Consider the following 8751-nt stretch of genomic DNA (forward strand, 5'->3'; position numbering starts at 1 on the left):
TGGTATTTTTAATACCCCTCCATCCACCCCAACCATTCTCATTTTTGATATCTATACAATTTCACCACAGAATATCAGGAATCTTGAAGACCCTGGACTTGCGATATATTGCTGTGAACTCTGATTCCTAGTTGCTTCCAGAATCCATACTGTGAGTTTCTAGCCACCATGAAGTTTTCTTATGGGAACTTTCTGCTCTTGCTGCCTCCAAATAAAGAGCCTTGTACACTACCAGATCTGTACCTTTGTCCTGTCTCTCTTATCTATCCTCATGTTTGCCTAAGGACCTACTATGTGTCAGGGTCTATGCTAAATGCTTTGCAAATATTATCTGATTTCTATTCTCATAACTTTTCTGGGAGGTAAACAAATTCTATTATTATCCCCCATTTTACAGTTAAGGAAACTGAGGTAGAGTGACTTGCCCAATATCACACAATTAATTAGTGTCTGTGGATGATTTGAACTAAAGTCTTTCTTACTCCAGCTCTGGCACTCTATCCACTGTGACACCTGATTGCAAAGGTTAATGCTTGCTTTTCTGGTGGGATCCTTTTTCCTGTTGTCTGTGGGTTTCTGGCAGTCTTTTTATGGGGTGAAAGAATTCATGGTATTTTGTTGCAATGTTCTTCTCTAAATTATAATATTCTCTGGGAACAGGTTTCTTGGGGGACTTCTGGGAGAAGCCTTAGTTTCAATTTAGTTCAATAATCACCTCAAATGTAGCCAGCTGTTAAAGTCCAGTTCCTTTATTTTCTCTGTCCAAATCTTGTCCTTCCTTGGGCCCAGTTAGCTTTCTTAGGGGCCTATCTCTCTCTTTGGTTCCAAGAGCTCTTGCCACTAACTAGTCCTTTGTCTCTTCCAGCTTCTTCCTCTAGTTCCCTCTGAATCCAAAGCCTCCAGCCAGTACAAAGGTGGAATATGGAATGAATCTGACTGCCTTCAAGAAAGTGGGCTTGTGGGTTTCTGCGACTTGTGAATCTTCTCCATTGAATCCTGACTTGTGAATCTTCCCTTATATATGCTCTCTTAAAGGTGTGAACTCTAATAAGTACTAAGTACATAAGCATTGCCTCTATCAATTCCAGTGACTTAGTACCTTGTAAGAATTCTAACATTTTGTCATTGCATTTCTTGATCATTGTTCAGTCTCGTACAATTTATTGCCTTTTTTTTCTAGATCAGGTGTACAAGAGTTGGCTACCTGCTTCTATTTGAAGCTAAACCTTCTCTGTTTTTTGAACTCTTCATAACTTCACCTCGATTTATCTTTTGAACTATATTATACATTACTCTCTTTTCACATTACAGGACATAACCAAACAGGCCTTCTCTCTATTCACACATAGCACTCCATCTCTAATCACTGTCATTCTATTGTATGGGCCACACACACAGGAATACTTTTCTCTTCACCTTTGCCTAATAGAATACCTCCCTTTTTTTCAACAGACAGCTTAAGCACCATCTTCTGCATCAGGCCTTTCCTTACCCCTTCCAAATACTAGTGCCTTACTTCTCTAGTAATAATTTTATATTATAATGATTTATATTTATTAATATTATTGATATATATGTCTATATATATATCAAGGTTTAATATATTGGTAACAAATTTCTATTTATTGGTAACAAATTTCTATTTATTCTGAATATACTTATATATATATATAGAGAGAAGTTGTCTCTCCTGAAAGAATGTAAAATCTTTGAAAATGGATATTACTTTTTGGGATTTGTATCCCCAATACATGAAACAATACATTGCATGTAATAGACACTAATTAAATGTTTGTTGATTGACTAAGCTACTTATGTAACCTGAGGGATATTCCCTTCACTGTTTCTATCTTTTTAATCTTGAGAGCAGATCTGGGAAGATTCTGACATCCCACTATTCAAAATAAGACTGTCCCAGTGTCATGCTGACTCCCTCCAAAATAAAGGGCAGGAAACCATGGTTGTAATTTACAGTTTCTTCTTCATTGGAACTTCGAAGCACAGTCAAAAGACAAGCATAACCAAGCAAGAGAAACTAAGAGCCAACCCAGACCAAGCAGGGCTTGTTGTGGAGAGCTTATGCAATGGGCTCATCCTGGACAGGGCACCATTTTCTCATGCTGTATTCTTATGGCAATCCTTGAAGGATTGTGGTCATGGTAAAAATGTGTTCAAGGCAGCAGACCAACTAAAGACAACAGGAAAGGAGAAAAATGAGCAGTAGATGGTAGGGAGAAAGAATAGAATGCAGTTGGATCTGGAAGTACAGAACAGAAAGGGAATCTCTCCTGTATGTCATTTTACAGCACTGTATAACATTAATTATAGACCTTACCTCTTCATTGTCTTGGATATCCACACTTATCCTATTTTTGCTAGACCAAGAGAAGCTCAAAGACTCATTGGGTTCTTTTTTCTAGGGGACAGGAAGAAAAAGAAAATACCAAAGGAATTTCTATTCCTTTCTACTTTTCTCCTATTCTACTATTTCAGGGTGACATAAAATAGCAATCCCCAAATGATCAAGATCCTGCTACTTGTTCAGCTTTCTCAGTTTCATATGGAACTCCAAAAAGCAAGAATATGAAAAGGAGCATTCCATGAAAGCAAATGTCATATTTCCTGGAAATAAATTAGTGAGCAGTTTGGAAAAGTTTATGTGATGGTGTATAAGAAAAGCCAATGGAAGAAACAAATCCTACCAAAGATAGATAAGGCAAGATGAATGTCAAAGAAATCTACAAAGAAAACAAATCACTCTTTTGGACACCTGAGCAGTAGGAGAGAGAATGATACATACAGGTGAGTCCTGTGAGACCCCTGAATATCGCTAGATTTTTGTTTCCTCATCTGTCAAATGTGAGGTGTAGAATACCTGATCTCTTTTGTCCTAACATCATGGCAACTGGTGCCATCACTTCCTGGCAAATAGAGAGAGAAAGAAATAGAAGCAGTGTCAGATTTTATATTCTTGGTCTTAAAAATCATTGTAGATGGCAGCTTCAGTCATGAAATTAAAAGACATTTACCCCTTAGAAGGAAAGTTATAACAAATCTGGACAGCATACTAAAGACTAGAGATATCACCTTGCTGACAAAGTTCTATTTGGACCTTTATCAAAACTATGTTTTATTTTCCCAGTGGTGAAGTGTAACTATGAGAATGTACTGTAAGGAAACTGAGTGCCACAGAATCAATGTTTCTAATTGTGGTGCTGGAAAAGACTTTTAAGAGTTCCTTAGCAAAAAGATCAAATTAGTCAATAGTTAAAGAAATTAATTCAGCTACTCATTAGAAGGACAAATGAAGCTTAACTACTTTAGCCACATAATGAGAAAACAGTATTCACTGGAAAAGATCTGAATGTTGAGAAAGAGGGAAGGCAAAAAAAGAGAAAGGTTTGGCAGAGAATTATGGAAGCAATGAGGATAGAAATACCCAGTGTGCTATGGATCGTGGGATCACAAAGAGTAAGGCACAACTGAATAACAACAAAAATTAATACTTTCTGGATATACTATTGTATATGAATGGATTAATTTTAAAGTATTTATTAAACATTTACTTACTGTGTGCAAAGCAACGTGCTAAATCTAGAGGATACAATAGAAAAGTAACATAGTCCTTGTTTTCAAGAAGCTCATGTTCTAAGGGAGTAGATAATACATGTAGAAAGTTCCAGCTGCAAGTCAGATGGAAAGGTCTATGATCCTTAGAGTGTAGTGACAACGCCTCTGATCTCCAGCTTCAAAGGGATCATTTGCAAATTGATGTTTTCCCATAGATACAGTGGTATAAATCTTGACGAGATTTCTGGGATAGCTGACAAGGCTATTTAATCTATAATGGAGCTGAACTATACATAGTAAGAATATTGGACTAAGTACTGGGTCCAAGTATAAAGGAAAGGCTTATGAAAAGGAAGAGAATTTCTTCTCAACATAGGCAATATTTCAAAATAACAGGTAATGTTAATACTGTTAAAGTGCTTTGACAGGAACATGGAACTTTTTGCAGAGACCATCTAATCCGGGGGTCCTCAAACTACGGCCCGCGGGCCAGTTGCAGCAGCTGAGGATGTTTATCCCCCTCACCCAGGGCTATGAAGTTTCTTTATTTAAAAGCCCACAAAACAAAATTTTTGTTTTTACTATAGTCCGGCCCTCCAACAGTCTGAGGGACAGTGAACTGGCCCCCTATTTTAAAAGTATGAGGACTCCTGAAATCCAATACCCCAATTTATTACAAGGGAACTAAGGACCAATGAGGTTTGGTGATCTGGTCAAAGCTCATAAAATAATTAAGTGACAGAATTGGGATTTAAATCTATGTTATCTGACTCCAGAAAAGTTCCACTACATTAATGTGCCTTTCAACAAGACAATGAGATGAGTATTGCAATTACTACAGGCAGAGGCTCTTTTTTAATCTTCCCACTTTCTTTTCTACATTCCCTTCCCACCTTTGAATACCATCCCTTGCCCTCACTTGTTCAGTGAACTCATGTTGTCCTAAACTTCCCAGATGATCACACCTCCTTTCCCTGTAACACCCTCACTCCCCCCAAACTGTTACAGGTTCCAAAATTACCTTCTTTTCTTTCCTGCACCAAAACCTCTAGTTTAAATTTTCATTCTCTAATTGGGAGTTCTTAACCTTTTTGAGGCTTATAGATCCCTCAGGATATAAACTAAACAATTTACATTAATGACAAATCTCTTTCAAAGGATTTTGCTTTTCTTCCTTCCTTCCTTCCTTTCTCTTTTTTTTTATTAAGAGCATACTTGTTAAACTAAATGAAGAAACTCAATAAAACTGGTGGCATTTCAGACCCAGTAGAATATAAAAACTGGGACTGGGGATATATCTTGGGGGTGGGAAGCTCCTAGACAATCAACCGTAGTCCTGGCTAGTCCTTTAGGCCAAAGTCAGTCTCCATTAGCTAGTGTTGTTTTTCATAGCTTCCTCTCTTCTACTTCTGAACCCAAGCTTTCATTAAAAGCTTCTCTTTGTGGCTCTTATAACAGCTGCGACCTTCCTCAACACCAGGCCCAAGCAAAAGAAATGTCTTTTGCTTCATTCTCTAGAAATAAACACTAATGGAAGAAGGCTGGGGAATCTGAGAATAGGAAGAGCTGCCAAGCAGCTGCACTTTTGGGGAAATAGCAAAACACATGAGAAGCCATTTATCTTTCCTCCTTAGCTTGCAGGTTGAATTTTCTTATTCTACATGTCTCTCACCCTGTACTCTGTGGAGTTTCTGTCTTTGGCATCTTTGTTTTTGTCTATGTCCCACAAGGCTAACCATGCATATGGCCACATCAAGAAGTTATTAGAGGGATTTACTCCACTGCTTGTATGTCCCTCAACTCAAGCACAGACCATAGTCAAAACCATTTATTCAAAGAGAGAAATCCCTTTCCTCCTATACCAGCTAAATCACACCTCCCTGTCATCCTCTCCAAAATGTATCGAAATATATTAATTTGTTGTTTAGTTGTTTTTTCAGCTGTTTCCGATTCTTTGTGATCCTGTTTGGGATTTTCTTCGCAAAGACACTGGAGTGGTTTGCCATTTCCTTCTCCAACTTATTTTATAGATGAGAAAACTGAGGTAAACAGGGTTAAATGACTTGCCTGGTATTGCAGAGCTAATAAATATCTGAGGCCAGATTTGAATTCAGGAAGAGGAGTCATGCTGACTCCAGGCCCACCCTTCTATGCATTATACCACTTACTTTCCCTACTGAAATATATTAGCTAAGGTATTTAACTTGAGATCTGAGAACTTGTTTGCTTGATTTTAATATTTTGAACAACCACATTTCTTTTTTTTTTATTTTAATAGCCTTTTATTTACAGGTTATATGCATGGGTAACTTTACAGCATTAACAATTGCCAAACTTCTTGTTCCAATTTTTCACCTCCTTCCCACCACGCCCTCCCCCAGATGGCAGGATGACCAGTAGATGTTAAATATATTAAAATATAAATTAGATACACAATAAGTATACATGACCAAAACGTTATTTTGCTGTACAAAAAGAATCAGACTCTGAAATATTGTACAATTAGCTTGTGAAGGAAATCAAAAATGCAGGTGGGCATAAATATAGGGATTGGGAATTCAATGTAATGGTTTTTAGTCATCACCCAGAGTTCTTTCTCTGGGCATAGCTGGTTCAGTTCATTACTTCTCCATTGGAAATGATTTGGTTGATCTCATTGCTGAGGATGGCCAGGTCCATCAGAACTGGTCATCATATAGTATTGTTGTTGAAGTATATAATGATCTCCTGGTCCTGCTCGTTTCACTCAGCATCAGTTCGTGTAAGTCTCTTCAGGCCTTTCTGAAATCATCCTGTTGGTCATTTCTTACAGAACAGTAATATTCCATAATATTTATATACCACAATTTATTCAGCCATTCTCCAATTGATGGACATCCATTCAGTTTCCAGTTTCTAGCCACTACAAAAAGGGCTGCCACAAACATTCATGCACATACAGGTCCCTTTCCCTTCTTTATACTCTCTTTGGGATATAAGCCCAGTAGTAACACTGCTGGATCAAAGGGTATGCACAGTTTGATAACTTTTTGAGCATAGTTCCAAACTACTCTCCAGAATGGTTGGATTTGTTCACAACTCCACCAACAATGCATCAATGTCCCAGTTTTCCCACAAGCCCCTCCAACAATCATCATTATTTTTTCCTGTCATCTTAGCCAATCTGACAGGTGTGTAGTGGTATCTTAGAGTTGTCTTAATTTGCATTTCTCTGATTAATAATGACTTGGAGCATCTTTTCATATGACTAGAAATAGTTTCAATTTCTTCATCTGAGAATTGTCTGTTCATATCCTTTGACCATTTTTCAATTGGAGAATGGTGAACAACCACATTTCAATAAAATTGGTTTCCTTTGTAACTTTTACATATTTTTTTTGCATTTCAAAACATTCTTCTGAGAAGGAGTCTATAGGTTTCACTGGACTGCCAAAGGGCTCCATGCTTTATACATAAAAATGACACCAAAAAGGTTAAGAACTTTTGCTCTGGACTTAATTTCATCTTCACTGACTATCCAACCTAATTTTATCTTTTTCCTGACCTGCATTCATTGAGATTCTCAAAAAATGTCTTTTCTTTCTTATTCTGTAAATGTCTCAGGAGTACAATGTACTCCCAGGATTACTGCAGACATTTGAATGTACTCTAGGAACAACTAGGTACACTGCAAAATGTAATCTAGATAGAGAGGGAAAAACAACTTTGTGGAATCTTTTATTGAAGGAAGAAATGGATGGGGTCCTTTAGAGTATGTTGGATACCAAGAAAAAAATGTAATATTAGAAGAGTGGTTTGGACCTTGCTCCCCTCATGTTTTTGCAAATATAAGCAGCCTACAGATCCAGACTCATGGGATACAGTATAAATGAATTTAAATGAGGATATGGAACAAAAATAAGAGATAGCTGTAGTTCTAAAGACAGGGGAGGGTGTTTTTGCTGAATCGTCAAAGTAAATATCTCTTTGTAAAAGTTAATTGATATTGAGGGGTTAAACAGAACGGAGGAGCTAATCACTGACAATTACTAACAAGGAGAAACACACTAAAGTCAGGACTTGAGCCAGTATCATTAGAGAAATATACCCTTCCCTTATCCCCCTGCAACTCCTCATGGGTACTTCCTAGAACCCAGAGAGGGAGACATATTAGGAAAGTAAAATATGAGTATTTGGTACATACATGCATACATATATACACATATGCACAGTGTGTGTACATATATGTGTATAGTAATAAATTGCTAAAAAAAAAAAAAAACATATTATTGCCTCTAAGAAAAAAACCTACAAATCTCTGAAGCATTTAAAGATATCTGCAATCTAGTTCCCACCTTCTTTTTCAATCTAATTTCCTCTTGCTCCCTACAATTAAACTAGCCAGTTGATGTTTTCTGTATTCTGCTTCTGTATATTTTGCAAGTGGCATTTTTTGTGTCTATAATGCTTTCCTTCTTTCCCTGATGCCTTGTAAAATCCCTAACTTCCTTCAAAAACCAGTTCAAGAGGCCACTCTCTTTACAAGGCCTTTCTTGAAGCTGCTCCACCCTCCAACTGAAATTACTTTGTATCATTTTGTATAAACTTTGTATTTATACACATGTATGTATGTTGCATTTCTCAGGAGAACATAAAATGCTCAAGGACCAAAAATGATTGTATTTTTTCCCCTGAAGTCCTAGGACCTTGCACATTTTATTGGCATTTAACAAATAGTTGTTAAACCGAGTTGAATTAAATCTATAGCCACCCTTTGAGAAATTCAAGAAATGATTTATCCTCCAAAAATTAGACCCTTGTCTCTACTCAAATCACAACTGCTGATCATTGATTGAATGGGAAGTGGAATTAAGGACACTTGGCTGCTGTGTCAGCATTGCCATGAACCTATAACACTGGTAGTGGTAAGTGGTGTTATGGCATGATTTCTATGGTAACACAGGCAATCACAGGCAATAATAATAATTGTTAGGCTGACAATCTTGAATACTTCCTGAGATTGAAGAATTTTCAGCTTCTCTTGGCCAGGATATCACAAGCTCCCAAATGACCTCAGTCTTTTGGCACAGAAGCATTTTGAGCAGGGAACATTCGCCTCTGTAACCATGCATGGAATTCTATTCTGGGATCTGGTAGAGTTGGGCAGACTTCCTAAAGAGATTGTGATGCTGAGAGCCTAGA

The sequence above is a fragment of the Sarcophilus harrisii genome, chromosome 2 (genome assembly GCF_902635505.1).
Source record: "Sarcophilus harrisii chromosome 2, mSarHar1.11, whole genome shotgun sequence".
Classification (NCBI taxonomy): Eukaryota; Metazoa; Chordata; class Mammalia; order Dasyuromorphia; family Dasyuridae; genus Sarcophilus; species Sarcophilus harrisii.